Source organism: Rhinolophus sinicus, linkage group LG12 (assembly GCF_036562045.2).
Source record: "Rhinolophus sinicus isolate RSC01 linkage group LG12, ASM3656204v1, whole genome shotgun sequence".
Taxonomy (NCBI): Eukaryota; Metazoa; Chordata; class Mammalia; order Chiroptera; family Rhinolophidae; genus Rhinolophus; species Rhinolophus sinicus.
Genome location: NC_133761.1, coordinates 9,281,061 through 9,302,814, shown reverse-complemented (window position 1 = coordinate 9,302,814; position 21,754 = coordinate 9,281,061). Strand labels below are relative to the sequence as shown.

Sequence of the window (21,754 nt, the reverse complement as noted above, 5' to 3'; positions counted from 1 at the left end):
GGATGCCCCACTCCTTCCCACGTGGCAGAAGGTGGAATGCTCAAGCCGTCCTGCTAAGACATGTGGAGACAACATCAGGAAGAGGACGAGGAGGCGCAGTGGGCGTCACATGATCAGATCAAAACGCCGTTGGGGGCATCTAGAATGCAATCTTTTCCTCCCTCCCTCCCTCCTTGAATTGCATGCTCCAGCCACCCCAGGTCTGAGGCTACCTGGCGCAATGGGTGAGAGGTTAAAACTGAGGGCTCCAGGCAGACCCAGTTTGTCCTGGTTTTGCTACTTGCCTCCCTTTGGGCAAATCACTCAGTGTCTCCAAGCCTCCGTTTGTAAAGTAGGGATGGTATTAGCACCTGTCTCAGGTGGATGTCCTGGGTATTGAATAAGACAGCGGAGGTAAACAGCTTAGCATGCCATCTGGCACAGAGGGGCAAATGCTTCCAAAGGTTTTTTCTTTTCTATTCTTTTTTTTAGTATTCATTAATTATACCATTTAGAGGTCCTTCCATGCGGTGGGCTCTTTTGAAGTGCTTACTCAGCACTTCTCTCTGCCTTTCACCTGCCAGCAAATCTTCCTGAGTAAAGGCTTGTGAATGACCTTGCAGGGCGTGCACAGACCCTCGCCCTGCGCAGAGCTCATTAGTCTCTCCCCTGGACTGCAGCCAGCAACGTCCGGCCTGCCTCCATTGCACATTGTGGTTTCTTCCCCGTCCCCTGTCTGTCCCCCCCAGTGGCTTGCGAGCTTGTTCCAGCAAGGACAGTCTCACATGTCCCGGCGCCCCAGGCTCCGGATTCCCAATGTGGATGTTGAAAGAACAAATGAATGGATAACTGAAAAGGAGGGAGTGGAGGGGAAAATAGAGAGACAGAGAAAGAACCAAATGAAGAACGTTTTTAAAGCCTTATAGCAATAAATGAGGTCAAGTTGCAATTTTTTTTTTAAAGGAGGTGTTGAATAGAATAAATAACTTGATGAAAAGAGGAGAACAAATACTCCCACACATTTGACAACCATGTGGGGATGGAAAGGTGGGAGAGAGTGTGGACTGGTGTGAGGATGGCCAGGGAAGTCAGAACTAAGAGCAGCAAAAGGATTGTGCTGGTGGGCTATTTGTGTCATCTTTTCTCCCGTGCAGGACAGTTTTCAAAATGCATTTGTGTTTCTAATGTCCCACGTTCAGACGTCTCGGGACACAGAGTGGAGAGCATGTGGCCTTGCCCTTCAGTCAAGGTGGGGGGACTGATGCACACGTAGGACACTCCAGATTCAGGAGGAGTGTGGGGGGCCTGGGGAGGGGCCCTTGTGCTTGGGGAGCCTTCCTAGAGAAGGTGCTGCCTTAGCAGACTCTTGAAAGCCGAGTAAGACCCCTCGGAAGGAGCCGAGAGAGCGGATTTGCAGTGAAGAAGCCTTTTTGTCCTGTGGAACCCTGTACCCTGTGCACTCCCGTTTCCTATGCATTTGCATTTCATGATCTAACTTCCCACCTCTGGTGTCAGAACTCATCCGCAGTGAGGACAGCTGACAGGACTTCCTGTGCAAGTGCTGTTTTTGGCCCTCAAGCACTCAGCCAGTCCTAGAGTTTTGTTGTGGACGCCCACGCTCCTGACCCGGGCAGTCGGCTTTGGGAACAGGAGTGGACGCGGACCTGCAGCAAGCAGCCTTTTCTGTGATCACCATGCCCTGTAGTTTCTGGGGGGCTGGAGCACACTGTTCCCATTGGGGGAAAGGGCAGATGGCACTCCGGTCACTGGGACAGAGGATCTGAAAGCTGGAAGCACCTTCGCTTGCTGCCAAGGCTGCAAAAGAGAGCAGTTGTTGCCTGTGAACGGAGGAGAGGCTTGGCAGGTCTGTGTGGGGGTGACGGGAGAGGAATTTCCCTAGAATTCAGCTGCTGGGAGCAGGCAGAGCAGGGGTGGGTGCTGGGATTCAGAGGCCCTCAGTCCTGAACACGTCTGGGGCAAGGCTGGTCTGTGATGGGGGTTCTGACAGAGGCCCAAGCATTTGGCTGTGCCTGTGGTTCTCCTTATCCGAGACTCACTGCTCTCCTACTGGGAGCCTGTCTGCCTGCATCCCTGTCTAGAAAGCAGCTTAGCTGGGCTGCATGCCAACAGAAGGGCACCTGCACCTTTCCCATGGACGAGGCTGCCATAGAACAGAGGTCCCAGTAACCTGGGTTCCACCCCAGCCCCACCTCCCACCACCTGTGACCCTGGGCAAGTTCTTTACCACTTTACAGGCGTCTCTTTTCTCAGCTGCCAAAGTGACCGGTCCCCACTTGGGGGGAGGGGGAGAGGGGGGTCCTGAGGATCACAGAGTCAGGCCTGAGGAGATGGTCAGTGAATGGGAGACCTTATTTGCTCTCTTCCCCCTGCTTACCTGTCTAGCTCCCGACCACCTCAGTGTTACTCTGTCACCCAGGCCCCTCCTTGGATGTGCACACGGGATTGGCTTCTTCCTTTTGACCTCCATCTTGCTCTCTCGGACCCCTCTCCTGGCCCTGCCCGATACTCCCCAGCTGACCCCTCTGGTCCTTGGTGAGAGGGCGTCCCTGACGCCTCCTGCCTGCCTGTCTGCGGACACGAGCCAGCGCTCGTCTTCAGCTGTAGGCGTGTGTGCAAAAGTGGCTTCCTGTGTTCGGTGTCCACTGTATTGAAAGAACTCTGGCCCACTCGGAACTCTACACTTGAAACAGAAACATTTGCAAAACACCTCTGGTTTTGGCCCACTTTACTATTACTGTTTCTTGTGGTTTCTTTCATATTGAGGTTTTTGGCTCATTGCATTTGACCTGGAGTTTATTTTTAGTTCAATTCATGTCAAAACCTAAGAGCAAATGCAGACGAGGGCTTTGTAAGGCTGGGGGAAAATGTGCCTTATTTATTTTATTTTTTCCCCCTGATAAGATCTGTCGCATAATCGGATGCCCAGCTTCCTCAGCGTTGGTGCCTACAATGGATGGGTTTAGAGTAAAGGCCAAGCTTTGGAACCTTCAGTTCCTATTATTTCCCTGGTGGGTTTCATTCTGTCTCTAGAAGTAGCATCCGACTTTCTTGAATACCAGCTCTTCTCCCTGGATTGTGAGAAGGCCCTGCGTCTCGTTTTCTCTCTCGCTCCAGCTTTTGGCATCACGACATGTGCACAGGACATGCTTTCTCAGATTGACTGAATTTTAGGGCCCGGAGTTTGAGCCACAAGGTCAGAAAGGATGCAGACAGTGCTTTTCCGTCAAGTGTACCTTAGTCTGCTTGGGACAGAAAGTAAGCACGGATGTCTGCTTAGGACTTTACGCGGTTTATAAAGTTCTTTCTCCTCTTTTCTCCTGTTTTTAAACTCCACGACTATTTACTGAGAACCTACAGTGTGCCACTATGTGGGGTGCCTGGAATAAATCAGAGAAAAGCTACCATGCTTGCTTTGAAGGAAATCCTGAGACAAACTGGCTTTATGGTTCCATGTTGCTATGCACTGCCTATGTGTATCCCCCCCAAGTTCATCTGTTGAAACCCTTATCCCCAATGTGCAGGTGTTAGTGGGTGGGGCCTCTGGGAGGTCATTAGGTCAAGGTCATGAAGGTGAAGCCCCTGTGATGGGATTAATGCCCTTATAAGAGGAGACACAAGAGAGTAGCTTCTCTCTCTGCTCTCCACAATGTGGGGACACCGTCAAAGACAGCTTTCTGCAGACCAGGAACTGAATCTGCTGGCACCTTGATCTTGGACTTCCAGACTCCAGAAACTGTGAGAAATACATTCCTGGTTTTTAAGACCCCCAGTCTATGATATCCTGTTACAGCAGCATGAGCTGACTTAAGACGCCCATACTTCACAGATGGATGAACTGGACACTCGGAGAAACTGCATTGATGAGAACTGTCTGCTCCTTTGAACAGGCGTCTTCTGAATCCCGTCACTCAAGCCTGCACCCCACCCCCCACCCTGATCTGCAGGTGTATTTGGACTCTTTCCTTGCTGCTGCTCACTGCTCCATCGGGCTCTCCTTCCCCTCTCCTCGTCTCTTTTTCGTGGCCATCTTCCTTTCCCCCTCTCCCAGCTCTATTTCTTCTGAAAATGAGGATCTTTCTCTCTCCAGTGCCTCCTGGGGGAGGAGATCGGATGGTAAGCGGCTGTGCTGTCGCCTGAGGCAGTGGCCTGTCACCCAGTCCCCTCCCCTGCATCTTCTCTGGCCACCAACACGAGGGAGCAGCTTCCTCCCTCCCTCCCTGCCTCCTTGACTTTCTCACTAGGAGCCAGGTCCGGTGCCAGCTGTGGGAGACAACAGAGCAGATACACAGTACACAGGGAGAGACACAGTGAATTCAAACAACTGTATTTGCAGCGTTAGGCGCTAAATAACTGTGCTACTGCCCCCCCATTCGTGTACTGAAGCCCTAGACCCTAGTGTGGCTGTATGTGAAGAAAGGGACTAATGAAGCTTAAATGAGGTCATAACGGTGGGGCCCTGATCGGACAGCACTGGTGTCCTGACAAGAAGAGGCCCCTGAGCAATCCCTGTCCCTCTGTCCACCATGTGAGGACACAACAAGAAGGAGGCGTCTGCCAGCCAGGAGGGGAGCGTCCCCCAGAACCTGAATCGAATGGAGCCCTGATCCCGGACTTGTAGCCTCCAGAGCTGTGAGAAAACAAATGTCTGTTGTGTAAGCCAGGCAGCCGCTGGCATTTTGCACAGGCAGGCTGAGCACACAAACACACGGAGGCTGCGTGTCTCGGGCCATGGGCCGCAGGGCAGTTGGATTGCTTTGGCCCCAAAGCCACTCTGTGAGTGTGGAGCCCAGCTGATGCCTTTGATCCTTCATAGCCCCATCTTGAAAGCTAGGAGCCCGGATTGAGTAACCACAGGAGCCACTCGGGTCCTGTTCCGTCTGTACCCTGACTTTTCAGGGTCTCCCGAAGCGGGGCCCCGTTGATGGTTTTCACTTTTCCTCGCTCAGACACAACTGGTACTTAGTGTACACGCCTGTGGTCACAACCTCAGGCTTCTGTGAAGTAGAGACAGCTCTGGACTCCTGACAGTTCCTTGGGACCCACCGGGCTGCCTCCCTTTAAGATGCACCCAGCCCCCCATATTACAGGAATCCGTTCATCCCTTTGTTCATTTCTTCCGGAGTTTGTGCATTCTCTTCATTCGCCCCAGAAACAGCTAAGCCTGGCAATTCTAGCAGCTCCTGTCAGGCAACACTGCAAAGGTATAAGGCTTATAAGGACGGTGGTGGTGGTGGTGGGGGTACTAGTATGAGCATGAAAACACTATCACTAATAGGACCCATAATAATAATAAAAATCACACGAGCTCAAATGTATTATTCATAGTGTTCCCAGCACTTTCTATATATACTCTTCAGGGCATATGAGGGGATAGAGATTAACTAACGTGTCCAAGATGGCAAATGAAGGAATGTTCCTCTGGACTGTATGTGAAGCTCATCCTAGTACAATATGATTTCCAGTTCTGTTTTGTGGTTGTCGTTGAACGTGAGCCTACCATTTAGAAGCTTTTACTAACGAGAGAGCCATTTGCTAACTTGAAGTCAGTGCTGCCCCATCCCAGGTAACTCCATCCTGGTGTGTGTCTCTTAGGCCTCTTATCGTCATCCAGAGACGCCACCTCTTGTCATCCAGGTGACGTCCCAACTCGCGCTTCAGGTTCTCGCCAGTGTAGTGAAATACATAACAGAGCCCCACATGGCACCCAGCGGGAGCTCCTCTGGGGTGTGGTGGCTTTCAGAAGCCGTCCACTGCCCGGGCGCTGTCCCACGGGTCTGCTGGAATTCATATTCTCCTGCTCTAACCCATATTCTCTCCAGTTTTGTCGCTCTCCCAGAGCTGGTTGCACTCGGTGCCTTTAGGAAGAAAACACCCATTGGTGGCATGCAAGGCATCCTGAGGATGTTTTTTGTTTCCCTCCAAAGATGAAACCTTAAAACCAGAAAATTGACCTGACCCAGGATCATGCAACGTTTGGCCTCAAGGACTCATATGGGCATTTTTCTACTGAGGCACCCTGGTTTCATGCCCATGGGAAATCACTTAGGGGACCTTTAAAAATAGTGGGTTAAGGAAAAGTTTCATAGAAATAGAAATGAGAAAAAAAAAATGAAAAAGAAAACCCAATCGAAGGGCCATCTTCCCTGAGCTTGTGTCATCCATAGCTGCCCTGACCTTGCTGGTGTGGGAGGGAATCAGGGAAGTGACTGACTGGCGGGGAGAGGGCACTGCACAGGGAGCCCGGAAGGAGATTTGAGCCCAGGTCTCTGCTTTGCCACTTGCCAGGCCTGTACTCGAGGAAGGCTCTTGCTGCTTCTGAACCTCACATTCCTCCTCTGCAGAGCAAGCTGTTCTGAGGACCAAATGACATTCCTGTCTGTGAATCCTGAAAGACACACACCTGAGACGCTAATGGGAGCTGAGCTGGTGCATTCATTGTCCATTTGCTTCGGAGTTTGGAACCTGACTTTCCCCCAGCCATCACTGAAAGCAGGGGGCTGGAAGGCTGCCCTGGTCCCTCCCAGCTTACACATTTCACATTCACCCCAGTTTTTTTTTTTGTTCAGGCTGCTAGAATGTTTCAGCATTTAATGGGAACAGCGTAAGACAGTCATCAGAAGGAGCAGAAATCAGAGAAAGTATTCCAGAGGTCATCATTTTGTACCTGTACCCCTGACATGTCCACTGTCCTACACACACTCTCCTACACAAACTACTTTTGGGACAGTTTTAGATTTTACTGAAAAATGGTGAACATAGTTCAGAAGGGTCCCCTGTACCTGACGTCAGTGGTCCCGACTATTACCATCTGACATCAGTGTGGCACTTTTGTTATCATTAATGCCCAATATTGATACATTATTATTTCAGATTTCGTTAGTTTTTATCTGTCCTTGTTCTGTGCCGGGATCGCATCCAATACAATACAATACTACATAACAGTTAGGCATCCCGTTTCCTTAGGTTCCTCTTGGCTGTGACAGGTTCTCAGACTTTCCTGGCTTTGGATGACTTGGGCAGTTGTGAGGCGTACTGAGCTAGTCTTCTGAGGAAGGCCCCTCTATTAGGATGTGTCTGGTGTTTTTCTCATCAGTAGGGTGGGTAATGGGTTTAGGGAGAAGGGACACGAAGGCCAAATGCCATTTTCATCACATCGTCGTACGGCTCTGTCCTCGCAGGGTGACCAATCACTGTGAATGGAAACCTCGGTCGCTGGGCTGTCGGACTGTTTGTCAGGTTTCTCCACTGTATAGATACTCTCCCTGCCCCCACCCTCTTCCTCGTGCTCGGACGGATGTCACCACGTACGGCCACGCTTAAGGAGTGGGGCCTTATGTTCCCCTTGAGTGGAGTATCTAACCCACTATTTGGAATTCTTATCCATGCGAGATTTCTCTCTTCTCCCCCATTTATTTACTTACATCAGGATGAACTCATGGATATTTATTACGTTAGGTTGGTGCAAAAGTAGTTGCGGTTTTTGCAGTTTTTTTTTTTTTTTTTTTTTTCTAAGCTTTTAAACCACAGTTACTTTTGCACTCACCTGATACTTTGGATTATAATCCAGAATGACTTCATTGCTCAGATTTTTCCAGCCTTGGCCACTGAGAGCTCTTTCAGTTGGCTCCTGTGTCTTTTTGACATACTCCCATCATTGTGGGTTTTTTTGTTTTTGTTTTGTTTTTTAACATTTTCTTATTTTCTGACACTAAGTTGCTTCAGGCTCATCTTGCGTATTTCCTGCCCCAGACTTGGAATTGGCCCGTTTCTCCAAGGAGCCCTGGTTTCTTTTATTGGAGAATGGTATTAGAAACCAAGATATTGGGGCGGGACGTGCTCACTGCTATTGGAGTGTCATGTTTTCTAGGCCTTCTCAGCCAACAGAGCACTGAAATATGTGTGTATATACTGACCTGTGTATATACACTTGTGTATAAATATTTCCATAGGTATCCATCTATATCCACCTTAAATGCACCAGGAATTCAGGGTGATGTCCTAACACGGATCCCTTACCACACTCCACATGCTTTTTTTTTTTTTTTTAATTAAAGTTTATTGGGGTGACAATTATTAGTAAAGTTACATAGATTTCAGGTGTACAATTCTGTATTCCATCATCTATAAATCCCATTGTGTGTTCACCACCCAGAGTCAGTTCTCCTTTCATCACCATATATTTGATCCCCTTTACCCTCATCTCCCACCCCCTCCCCCCTTAACGGACTTGTTTTTTTCACGTGCATCGGTTGGCAAGAGGAGGTGATGGATGGCGAGGTCTTAAAGTCCACATGGGCCGAGAGCAGTGGACTGAGAACTCTGGACTTTCCCCTGTGGGCAGTGTAGTCTCACGAGCAGAAGTCAAGATGAATCGGATACAATTGCACAGACACTCAGAAATATGTGCTTCCCAGAATGCTCACGGACTGGGATGCTGCCCCCCTCATGGGCCTTGCGTGCCCTTCCTGGTCTGTTGGCCTTCCTGTATTCCTGTAGGAAGCCTTCCCTGCCACCCCTCCCCTCTCCTGCCTCCCCCATACATGCCCTCTCCCCACACAGACTTCTAGAGCTCCCTGGGCTTACCCCATTAGTAATGCACCCACCTAGTTATGTTTTATTTTTTTATTCTTTTCAAAATCTCTGCTTGTCTGTTGCTCCCACACGGAGGGAAGCACGTTGAGGGAAGCACCACTGTCACCTAGGCAGTGCCTTGCAAGCCCCACCCCAAAACAAGGAAGGGATTCATCCATTCAGTTTCAGAGTTTGTGGGGGAAATGATAGAGTGGCCAAAGCACATGCCCCTGCCTTCTTGGAACCTGACGCGTACAGAATATGATGGAAGCAGTTCACACACAATGCAGGATCTTGTACCTGGTTTCCCTTTCGCCCAGGGGTCTCAAACTCAGTTGTCTGCAGGGGCTCGGCAGTAAGTAATGCGTGCCTGGTGGGCAGGCCCCAGGAATCGGTGGGGAACTGGAAAGGACACAGAGCTGGTGAGGAGCCGGGACCTCTAGCCAGTGTCCTGTCTGATGGCCCAGGGTCTGTGCCTGAAAAGTTGTTTGTGAATTTGACGATTGTCCCTGTGCCTGCCCAGGATAAAGGGGCAGTGGCCATTTTGTGGCCGCTGACTGTGGCCCTGAAGGAAAGCTGGCCTGATGTGGCCAGATCTGATTGTTCCAGGGAGACTGGGGGGGGGGGGGGGCTAGCCCCTTCCTATTTGCCTTCTGTTCCTGACATTGTCACTGTAGCAACACTTCTTACCCTGGCAGCAGCCCATGGCCCCAAAAGCAACAGTTGCTTCCAGTTTGCAGGATTGTTGTTTTTTTTTTTTTTGTCCCACACTCTGGGAACCAGCTTCATTGGCTGCTTCCAGAGCTGACACTCCCAGCTGGGGGTCTGCAGGGACCCCCAGGCTTCTTAGTTCTGATGATCCTACCCCTCACCCCATCCCTAATGGTGTGTGCTTGCTCTGTGCAGCCCACTACTTCTCAGATACCTCGGGGGTCCCCCTTTTGTCTTTTCAGTAAATGGTTCATTCTTTATCTGAACTTCTGCCTGTTAAAACACCGGTCTGTTTCCTCTTCCTGTGAAGTCTGATTAACACGCGAGGTGTATTTCTGTATTTCCTAGCCTTGTCTCCTTTGCTCAACGGAGCTTGAAGTGGCTTTGCCAGGCTTGTCGCTTTGAGGCCCAGAGTGCCGCCACCATCTCGCCGCCCACCGGCAGCCCCTGCCGGGAAGCCCTGCATCTTACACTCACTGTCCGCCCACAATCACTGGTGCGCCCGAGGGGCTCGCCACAGTCTGCTGTTCATGGAGGTGATGCTTCGGGTTTTCCACGATGAACACTGGTCCCCAGGGTGGGTCGGGCTCCTCTGCGTCTGTAGGGGTGTGTGCCCATGTGGGGTGGAAACAGGGTTGTCCAAATAAACCCAGGCCATGCTGACAGGGGGAAGTGAGGCTGTCAGGGGAGAAAATGTGGTCTGGGTGCTTCTTTGGGGGTTTCCTCTGGGCTGGTGCATTGTTACAAGACTGCCCTCAGCATGCTCCCTGCCGCCGTTCAGACTCACCCACAGCTGCTCACTGAAGAGTGTGTCTACTAGACAAAAGCAACTAGCTGCCAGGATTGTACCCTTTGCGCCCCACCACGATATCATCGTCTGAACTCACCTTCCTGACCAGGCACGTCCACAATCCTTTCGTCCCTCCAGGGCCGAAACTGTATGTTTCTCTGGGTGCAACGTGATTGGTCACACATTTAGATATTGCTTGGGAATTCTCGTCGATCCCGATTACCAGGGTGCCCCACTGTATCCCAACAGGCCTTTGTCCGTGCCTTCGATCTCCCTGATCTTGAGTCACGCGTTCCCCTTTCTTACTCAGTCTTCCACAGGCAGAGTTACTGGGGCGTGGAGGACTTTGCCAGGCTGCTGTCACAAAGGACCACAGACTACGTGGCTGAAACAACAGAAGTTTGTTCTCTCCCAGTTCTGGAAGCCAGAAGCCTGAAATCAAGGTGTCGGCAGGACGGCCTTCCCTCTGAAAATTGTGGGGAAGAATCCTTCCTCTCCTCTCCCTCAGCTTGTGGCGGTGGCTGGAACCTTGGCCATCTTCGCTTGGAATCCCGTCACTCCAGGCTCTTCTCCCATCCTCACGGGGCCTCTCCTGTGTGTCTCTGTCCACATTTCCCTTTTCTTATAAGGATGAGGTCCACCCTAATCCCATATGACTTCATCTTAACTTGATGACTTCTGCCAACACTCTAGTTCCAAATAAGGTCACTTTTCACAGGTACTGGGGTTAGCGCCTCAACAGACTTTCTTTTTCAGGGGGCACACAGTTCAACCCACAACAGGGTGTAGAAGAAAATATTACAACTTCCACGTCTGTTTCTTTTATTTCTTTTTTTAATGAAATGGCTTAGAGTTTGTATGTTTTATGATAAGTAATATAGGCATTCCTGTGTATCATATTAATGTCAATTTCCTGATCCAATTTGATAAGTGTACTGGGGTTATATAAGATACCAATATTGAGAGATCACAAGGCCATGGGAATTCATGGTTATGTTTTCACTTTTTTTGTGAGTGGAAAATTATTTCAAAAGTAAAAGTACAACAGTTTAAATACAAACGAGATAAATGTATATACTCGTATATATGAGTATATACATATATATAAATAAATATAGAAAGGTGTGCATAGTCAAGTGAAGAATAGTTGTAGCACTTTTTGTGTAGAATTAGCTCACTTGTGTAAAACTATGACAGAACAATATGCATATTTATCTACACACAGGAGAAATTCTGAGAAGGGTACTTCTGTTAACAGACATTTCTGGGAAATGTGATTGGAAGCTGTGAGAAAGCGAGAGCTTTTACTTTGTGCTTTTCTCTTTTTTTAAGAGCATGCTTTAATATTATAATGGCAAAATAAGAAGCATATGGTTTGTGTATGTGGCTTTGCTCCTGTACATGGGTATTTAGTTTTGATGCCTTCCTTCCAACTCAGTGTCTGTTATAATTTTTGGCATAGGTAGTGCAATACAAAAATTCTGTTTTTTAAAAAAACTCATCCATTTAAAAAAAAAAATTATTTATTTATTTTTTAACTCTCCTATCTGCTTTCCCACGTCCGATCTTTAAAGTCTGTTAGGTGTAGACACAGAGGGAGCCCTCAGTCCATGCTGGTTGACAGTGATACCGGCTGACTCATTTTACCTTTATCCGACCAGGGAAGCTGGCAATTGTTCACCCTGGAAAACTTCAGGGAGAACTTTATTTCTAAGCATGCAGCCATTTGGTCTCCCTAGAGGAGCACAAACTAGAAGTTTGCCACCTGACAGTCACCATTTTTGCTCCTCGAAGGAGCAATGATTCATGAAGTGGTACTACACCCAGTTACTTAGTGAGCCGTCATCAGGCCCTCCCAGGAATTTTTAATGATAACGAGGCTTTTGTAGGTTGATAGAAAGTTTCATGTAGGTGGGTTTATTTTTGTGTGTAGGTTTGTTTTCCCATTTCAGAGCAGATGCTCCCTTATCCAAGAAGGGCGAAGCAAGAAAGTATAATAACGTCTCTTGAAGGATGTTACTGGGTGCCTTGAGCTTACAAACCTCTGCTACTTCAACGTCCCCATTACTGGTAACATTCTTCTCATTTATCAAGAGGAAACTGACACCAAAAGGTGTGCCCCCTTAGGCTCTGGTGTGTTCACTGACTTAGCTCCTGAAGGAACTGTCCCCTCCTCCCTCCTGTTTCTTATTTCTTGAGGGGTGTATTCTTAGAACAGTTTCTGCTTCCTTCTGCTCACTGGGCTGCCCCATCACCTTTCACTGCTCCTCAATGCTACACCCAATTTTTTTATTTTTTATTTTTTTTGCGATGAATTTTTTTTTTATTAGTTTCAGGTGCACCAAACAATGTAATAGTTAGATATTTATCGTTTGTATCCCTCTGAATGTCAACTACAATTTTATATATATAGACCCAATTTTTGCCTTCCAAGTTCCCTTGCCTTATTCTGACATGGTGTCCCCATGGAGCACGCCCTCAGTAATGATACTCATGGTGGTGAGAACAGTAAAAATAGAATGTAGAGGTGCCTTTGCTGTATGCAAAATACTAAGCACTCTCAGGTACGGTATTATGTCCTCGTCCCTTGCAATCACCTGGTGAGGTTTCGGGGCTCACTGTGAGGTGGGGGCCTGAAATCCACAGCCAGGCCTGCCTAGGAACTGAAGCCAAGGTCGGTCCGTTTCAGTATTTGCTTAGCTAGTTAAGCATTTGCACTAGGTTTTCGAAGGCTGGTGAACACTGACAAATCTTTTGTCCCACAGAATGATACCCACATGTCCCAGACATTTAAATATATCGTTGAATTACTATTCATACACATCACCATCTTATCAGTGACGTACCCAAGCTGATAACGAAGTTTGCCAATGTGAAGGTACACAGCTCCAACGCATATAAAATACTAGATGTCTGCTGACTTCATTGGCAGAAACACATTTTTTTTCTTCAACCAAAGGTATGGAAAAGAAGGAAAAAGTTCAATTTTTTTTACAAAAATAATAGTCATCTTCCAATAAGGAGAGAAAAAGGATGATAAAATTTTCAGAAGTTTCTGTGATTAAAAATTGTTTTAGCTCGAGTCAAAAAAACAATACATAACAAAGTATCTCTCTGTCTTTTAAAATATTTGTTCCATTAAAGGGCCTATTCTGTATGTGCTGGGTAAGACACAGGTACCATTATCCTAGAAACATTAAATAGCCCCCTTTCCCTTCCATTGTTTCTTTCAGGCCCCCCTGTCAGATTGCACCCAAAGGGCAAACATTAATTGAATTGTAAGGTTAGTTTGTCTGAAGACACTGAGGACATACAGATATTATTCAAAGACCCTTTAACTAGAGCTTTGTGATTTTTTTTTTTTCCAAAATAGATCTATATGCAGTGAACCCTTGGACAGCCTGGGAGTTAGGAGTCTTGACTCCCCACGCAGTTGAAAATCCACATAGAACTTTTGACTCCCCCAAAACTTAACTGTAGTTGTCCATAGGTATCCACAGAGGGTTGGTTCTAGGACCCCCACCCCCTCCATGGATATGAAGACCTGCAGATGCTCAACTCCCTTGTATAAAATGGCACAGAGCGATGCCCCCCACATCCACGGACTCCCACCCTCCGATTAGAATACTGTTTGGGGTGTGCAGTTGGTTGAGTCTGAGGGTGCCAAACCTGGGGGTATGGAGGGCCAAAAGTATATTTAGTGGGGGGAAAAACGCACGTGTAAGTGGGCCCATGTAATTCAAATTCATGTCGTTCAAGGGTCAACTGTATGTATGTGTAAATACATAAAACAGCACAACATGAGATTTTGAGAAATACATTAAAAAATCTAACACTTGGCAAATCTGGCATAAACAATGGCTGTGCCAATACTGATGTATTCTTATGTGAACGTGAGTAATGAGCAATGTAAACAAGATATACTGGCAAATGACTGTATAGGCCCTGCTTTCAGTGTTTGACGTGACCAAAGGGGAAAACTACATTGTGACATCCCACTTCTGCGAGAGCTAAAAACATGCACTATTTTAGTATTACATGTTTTGTTTTATTCCGTTTTGTTTGAATATAATTTTTTATATGAGTTTCAGGTGTACAAAGCAACGTAATAGTTAGACATTTAAACCTCTTATGAAGTGATAACCCCCCGCCCCCAAGCTATGAAGCCTCTCAAATCTTATATAGCTGTTACAATATCGTTGACTATTGTCCCTATGTTGTACTCCACATCCTGTGACTATACATACCTATATATTTAGTTATAGTTGACATTCAATATTATTCTACTTCAGATTTAGGTGTATAGCACATTGGTCAGGCATCTACACAGTCTATGGCGTGATCCCCCTGTTAAGTCCAGTGCCCATCTGGCACCTTACATGATCTTTACAACATTGTTGATTATATCCCCCATACTGTATTAACTACCAATTTGTATTTCTTAATGCTTTCACCTTTTCCACCCTGCCCGCAGCCCCACTCACTCTGATAGATCTAGTACCTATCTGGCACCATAGCTACCGTTTCCCCCCGAAAATAAGACCTAGTCAGACAATCAGCTGCAATGTGTCTTTTGGAGCAAAAATTAATATAAGACCTGGTTATTACATTATAAAGACCCGGTCTTACATTATAGTAAAATAAGACCAGGTCTTATATTAATTTTTGTTCCAAAAGACACATTAGAGCTGATTGTCCGGCTGGGTCTTATTTTCGGGGAAACATGGTACTTATTACAATATTATTGACTATATTCCTTATGCTATAACCTACATCCCCATGACTACTGTTTAATACGCAATTTGTTCTTCTTAACCCCTTCCCCTTTGACCTGTCCTTAACCCCCCTCCCATCTTAAAGAAGTCTGTCTAAGAGTCCTTGTAATACTGGTTTGGTGGTGATAAACTCCTTCAGCTCTTTCTTGTCTGGGAAGCTCCTTATCTGTCCTTCAATTCTAAATGACAGCCTCACTGGGTAGAGCAATCTTGGTTGTATGTCGTTGCTTTTCATCACTTGGAATATTTCCTGCCACTTCCTTCTGGCCTGCAAAGTTTCTGTTGAGAAATCAGCTGACAGTCTTATGGGGGCTCCCGTAAGAAAAGTAGGTAACTGACTGCTTTTCTCTTGCTGTTTTTAAGATTCTGTCTTTGTATTTAAACTGTGGCATTTTACTTATGATGTATCTTGGTGTGGGCCTCTTTGGATTCATCTTGTTTGGGACTCTGTGCTTTCTGAGCTTGTATGTCCATTTCCTTCACCAAGTTAGGGGAGTTTTCTGTCATTATTTCTTCAAATAGGTTTTCAGTTCCTTGCTGTCTCTCTTCTTCTCCTGGTGCCCCTATTATGCAAATGTTGGTACGCTTGATATTGTCCTGGAGGCCCCTTAAACTCTCCTTACTTTTTTGGATTCTTTTTTCTTTTTGCTCTTCTGATTGGGTGTTTTGTGCTCCTTTATCTTCTACATCGCTGGTTGGATCCTCCGCTTCATCTAATCTACTGTTGATTCCCTGTAATATATTCTTCATTTCCATCATTGTATCCTTTATTTCCGACTGGTTCTTTTTCATGGTTTCCATCTCCATTTTTATGAGCTCATTGAGCATTCTTATAACCAGTGTTTAGAACTCTGCATCTGATAGATTGCTTGTCACCATTGCATTTAGTTCTTTTTCTGGAACTTTGTTCTGTTCTTTTATTTGGGACATGTTTCTTTGGCTCCCCATTTTGGCTGCCTCCCTGTGTTTGTGTCTATGTATTAGGTAGGGCTGCTATGTCTTCTGGTCTTAGTTGAGTGGCCTTATGTAGTAGGTGTGCTGTGGGTCCCAGTGGTGCAGTCTTCCTGGTCACCTGAGCCATGCACTCCAGGTGTGTCCCTTGTGTGGGATGTGTGTATCCTCCTCTTGTAGTTGAGCCTTGGTTGATAATTGCACATCAGTGTGAGGGACTGACCCTTGGGCTCACTGGTTGTGAGGACTGGCCTTGACTACAGTAGATGAATTGTGCAGGGGCTGATCCTATAGAGCAGGATCTGCCTCAGCAGGACTCTGGTGCCTGCCCAATCTGCTCCTTGGGTGTGTGGTACATGGAGGCAGCTGGGTGATGCTCCAGCTCATTTTGAAGCTGGCCACTGGAGGCTCCAGCCCCAGGACCACCTTGGAGCGGATCCGCTGTAGGTCTACTTCACCCACAGCCCATGCCCCACCCAGGGGCACCTAGCGGGAGCCAAAAAGAAATCCGCAGATGGATGCCGCCGGTGCTGTGCTTGGAAGCACCTTGAGAGGCCAAGCCGTGAACCAAGGCCGGCTGCTGCTAGTGCCGGCTTAGGGCTGCTCAGCCAGAGGCACCGGACACGCTCAAGCCAGATGCTGCTTATGTGGGTTCCGCGAACCTTTGAGAGACCCTAGGAAAGTGCAGCTGGAGCCACGGCAGGTGGTCTGCATGAAAAAGCCCCTGAAAGCAGCCTGGGTGTGCCCAAAAGTTGGGTGGGGCCAGGTCTCAAATTGCCAGGGCAGGTCAAACGAACAGTGGAGACTCAGAAATGGCGGCCACCTGTGTTCGGGCGATGGGAAGAGGGAGAGCTCAACAAAGAAACAATGGCCTCTACCAGTTCCCCTGTCCAGAAAAAAGCCGCCTCTCCAGCCCGTGTCCCAAGCCAGACAACTCAATTCCCCACCATTTGTTCCTGCCGCCTCTCCAGCTGCTGCCCCAGCGCTGGAGCTCAGAGCACGTGATTCCGTTGGTGGGTAAGTCCATGCAGTCCCTTTAAGGGGAGCGCCTGTGAGAGCAGCTGCACTGTCTTGTCACAATCTCCGCTGTTTTGACAACCGAAAATTATGGCGACTTCTCTCCCCAGCACGGGAAACTTGGGCTGAGGTGGGGCTGGTATCTCTCGCTCCTTTGGGGTATGGGAGCGCCCCCACAGCCGAAATAGCCCTCCCGATCTTTAATGGTCACACACAGGTGCACAGGACCAGCCCGTGCCCCGTCTCTGACCCACCTTCCAGTTTGGAGGTGGCTTCTTCTGCACGTCCTTAGTTCAAAGTCTTCATATCCGCTTGATTTTAGGCGATTCTCAGTAATGGTTGTTATGTAGATTAGTTGTCATTTCGATGTGGTTGTGAGAAAAGGTAAACACAGCATTTACCGACTGCGCCATCTTGGTTGTCTCCTCTAAAATGTTTTAATATATTAGAATAATGTTAGGATAAGTATTAGTAGAAAATATTTTAGTTTAAGCATATAGAAGTATTGTGCTGGGTATTTTGGCAGCCAGTCTTTCTAAATTTCTTGTCAGTAAGATTCTGGCCTAGGAAATAGATGGGAGTAAGAATCATAGCTCAGTAGAACTTGGTTTCAGGAAAGTCAGCTGATAAGAAAGATATGAAGTGATTCCAAGGCTTAAGAGCCAAAGTGCCTTGTTAAGTGTTGAGTTAGATTGAAGGGAACCCAGAAATACAAGTTGTCGTTCGGCCGAACCTGTGTCCTATAAACTGCTCTCCATTGCTCCGGTGGAAGGTTCTTTGCTGTTTCTGCTCACAGGGAAGTCACCCTGCTGCTTTGTCCTTTAAACGGTGTCCTGTCCCATGTTTCTACTTCCACGCAGTAGCCTGAGGTGGCCCAGTGTTACTGAATGCAACCGTTCTGGTGACCTCACAGCTGTTGCTTTTTTTTTTTTTTTTTTACCTGAGAAACAGAAAAACATCTTCATACTCCATCCCACATTCCCTTAACGCCAGGGTGACAGTCATTAGACCTCTCCCAAGACGTGTCGCACAGTGGACAGTAGCGCAGCAGCCGACTTCTTCACCAGACTTAATTTTTACAAGATTTAACCTGTGGGGGAGACCTGGAATTTCGGTGGGGAGTCATCATCAAAAGGCCAGTCCAGTCCAGGCTGCCTTCTGTCTACACAGAGACGGTGTCATAGTGGCATTGATGGCTCAGCTCTCAGGGACCCTGGGCTTCCCTTAAAAGTCAGCTGGTGGGCCTCTGGCCTCCATGAGACACGTGACCACCCTTCAGCAAGTACTAATTAATTACATCTGATGATGAAGGCCGACTTTGGAGGGGTCTTGGTTTTTACTTGTCATTGTATGAGGTATCGTCATTGAGCATCTACTTGGGGCCAGGCCCGGGGCTTGGAGTGAAGGGTGCAGAACAGCCCAGCATGACCCATTCCACCTTGAAGGATCTCACTCCCACAGCAGAAAACAAATTCAAGTTCTGTAAGAGCGAACAGCTTCTCTGCACTGCTCATGGCTCCCTCTGTAGCTCGGAGCACAGGGCCTGGTATCCAGAAGGTGCTCCGTCAGTAGTGAATGGATGAGAATTTCCTGATTTCAGCCCAGGAGTCACCACCTCTACAACCAAAACTAACCAAAGGGCAGGGTTGTGTTGTCTTTTTGCTGTGACATCTTTGACTCCGTTTGTGAACTTCCTATCCCTGGCTTGTGGCTCATTCTTTCTTCTGGTGCAGAGACCTCTTCCTTGCAGAGAGTGACCTGCTTTAGACAGATTACAAGTGTCTTGAGGGCCTGTAATTCATATCGGTTTTCTCAGCACATGCAACTAATGCTTTGTAGGCATTGTGGGTACTCAGTCAATGTCTGAATGAGATTTGCTTCTGCTTGGTAAGAGAACTTGGGCAGGAGGGTGTTATGGAGTGAATTGTGCCCCCCTCGCAATTCATATGTTGAAGCCTTAACCCCCCAGTGTGATGGTATTTGGAGCTAGGACTTTTGGGAGATCATTAGGTTTAGATGAGGTCACAAGAGTGGGGCCCTCCATGTGGAATTAGTGCCCTGGATAAGAAGAGATACCGGACAGCCTGAGTTCTCTCTCCCCCAAAATGAGAACATAGTGAGAAGGTGGCCGTGTGCAACCCAAAGAGAGAGACCTCAGAAACGCTTTGGTCTTTGACTCCAGTTTCCAGAACCGTGAGGAAATAAATGTCTGTTGTTTAAACACTCATCTGTGGTGTTTCGTTATGGCGGCCCTGGGGCTGTCTTAGCTTCACACAGAGAACATTGAAGCGGGGTTGGGCAGTGGAGGTGGCCTTGCATGAAGGTTGACAAACAATGAAACGCTGGGAGGAAGACACCAGGCCAGACGGGTCTTATATGGCCCCAAAGATCAGACCCCATATGGAGAAGTGGAAATCACAGGCAGACAGATAACAACCAAATAAAAGGAAATGGAACCTTCTGGATGGAATGAGTCATCTCTGACAGAGGTCAGAGTCCGATCGCTGGAGATACCCACATAGACACCACATAGCAATTGACAGGGGATAGGGTGGAAGGGATCCAAGCATCGCACTCTGATGTGACCCTGTAAGGTCCCTGCGGACCCTGAGAGTCTGTGAGCCCATGATTAATCAGGGCACACAGGATTCATAGCCTCTCATTTGTAAAACGTATTACAATTTTAAAAGCATTTCCATATGCATTATTTCATTTGAGTCATATAACAACCTCAGAGTTGATGCCCAGGACAAATTTGCTGATGAGGGAGTGAATAAAGGGGCCACTGCTCAGCTGGGGTGACGGAAGGAGAGCATGTACGCAGAGCGCTTTCTTGATTCAATAGTAAACGCCAAGCCAGGCTTGAACCCAGATCTCTGCTGTGCCCACCACTCTACCCAGCTCCCTCCACGTGGGCAATCAGAACACTTTCTCTTAAAATGGTATTTTTCTGCTTTCGTGGGTTTTGTATCTTAGTAAAGTCCTCAGCGTCCGTACCTCCTTGAATCCTCCCAATAGGCCTTCGAACCAGGTGTGATGGTTCTTATTTTGCAGATGAGGAAACTGATGCTCAGAAAGGGCAGTGACTGTGGCAAGGTCCCCAGTTCCTGCTGGGCAGCATGTGGAGTCTGCAGACGGTGGGCATCCTCTCCAAGGACGTGTGAGCTCGTCACCTCAGCACTGGTGGGTGTACAGGTGGTTCTTGGACACAGGCAGAGGTGACAGAGATCCCGTCTCAGGTTACACATGCAGGACACCCACACGGTCACATCATTCTCGTCCTCGCACCTGGTTTCCTGCCGTCCCTTGGCGGTTCCTCCTGCCAGAGGCCTCCTCTGTGCTTCTGGGAAGCTGCTGGGGCTTGAAACAGGTCACCTCAGGAGTTTTCAGCCTTGGCCACACACCAGAGTCTCCTGGGAGCTTGCAAAAAATACCAGTATCTATTTTATTAACTAATGTTACCCCAATAAATAAATAAAAAAGACACAAAAACAAAAACCATGTCCAATCCCTGCCCCACCAGCCTCCCCACCTAGACTATGATTTTGTTGGTCAAGGGAGGGATCTGGGCATCCGTATTTTCCAAACCTCTTCAGACGTTTGGGGATCACTGGTGTTGGGGGGGCAGATATGTGCATGCAGGTTCATGGGCATTGTGATGAGAGGTGTGAAGGCCAGGTCCGCGTCGTTCCCAGGGTCTCCCAGCGCTGTGCTGGTTGCCTTTTGATTGGCAGGAGTGATTGCATTTCTCCTTCCCTCCCCGTCTCCTGATTTGAGGTCCTGCTGTGACGGGACACCATGTAAAGTGGCTCCACAGCTTCCGTGGGAACTAGGTCTGTGACCCGATGTGACCTTCACCTCTAGGGTCCCTCTGCTTCCGTCTCCTCTTCTGGAAACTGGGACTGATAATGCCAATTTCCTCAGGAGGCTGTCGTGAGAATTCACTTTGGGGACCACACCAGGTGACTAGCTAGGATCCCATGAGGAGGGGGTATTGCTGTCATTGCAGTAGCTGCATTATGTGTGTATGTGTACTGTTGTTCCTGTTCCTTCGTGGCAGAGTTAGCCTCTCCGTCCTGTGTGTGAGCATATCACCCCCTGTCTGTATCTCCAGCATGGCCTTAGGATGTGGCTTTGTGTCTCTAACCTGGTATGTCCACTCCACAGGTGTTCACGGAGCACTGAGGGCAGGGGAATGGACAAGAGACAGGCAGTGTCTGCTCCTTGGCGAATTTCATCTTTGAAGGGCACAGATGACCAAGCAGAGGTGACAGTAACGTGCAGTGGATGCTATGATGAGGCAGGGCAGGATGCAGGAGAACGTGTAACTAATTCGTGCTTGGAGATTGTGAGGATACTGCACCTGCCACAGCGAATTGCTTCTCCTGCATTCATTCTTTGTTTTACACATCTGATGTCCTTGTACTTCCTGTAATCACTTACCTAGCCACCCTCAGTATTAATCTACAATCATCGCCTGGGGCTTAGGAAATGTGTTTTGTTCATTTGTGTATTCCCAGCTCCCCCCCCTTCCCTTCTCTCCCCTTCCCTCCCTCTCTCCCTCTCTCCCCCCTCCCTCCCTCCGTCGCTCCCTCCCTCTCTCCCTCCCTTCTTTCCTTCTTCCTTCCCTCCCTTCCATTGGCTCTAGTTCAGTTCAAGCAGCACCTCCTGACAATCTGTGTTAAATGGATCATATGGATGAAATGATCTTTACAGAAGTCCTTGCTGTCGTCTGGGAAAGAGCCATATACGCGCATATAGGTTTGGACCGTCAGGAGCACTGTGATAGCTGTTGGTCCTGTGAAGAATGGGAACCCAAGGGGTAGTGGGACCTTGAAAATGTGCGGACCTGAAATAAACACATCTGTGGCTCTCATTAAGCAAGGTGACACACAGTAGGTGTGCTTTGAATGCACGGAGAGTAGCCGGACAGACTAAG

The 21,754-nt window shown here is 48.0% G+C and overlaps 2 long non-coding RNA genes across 14 annotated transcripts in view; both read left to right on the top strand.

Annotated features, from left to right (window-relative positions):
- Nucleotides 1-21,754, top strand: part of LOC109443383 (uncharacterized) — a 242,668-nt gene that overhangs the window by 131,236 nt on the left and 89,678 nt on the right. The window lies entirely within an intron of this gene.
- On the top strand, nt 1,310-5,098 carry LOC141567792 (uncharacterized). Its single transcript, XR_012490632.1, has 2 exons — nt 1,310-1,843; nt 3,827-5,098. It is a non-coding gene; the product is annotated as an uncharacterized LOC141567792 (long non-coding RNA).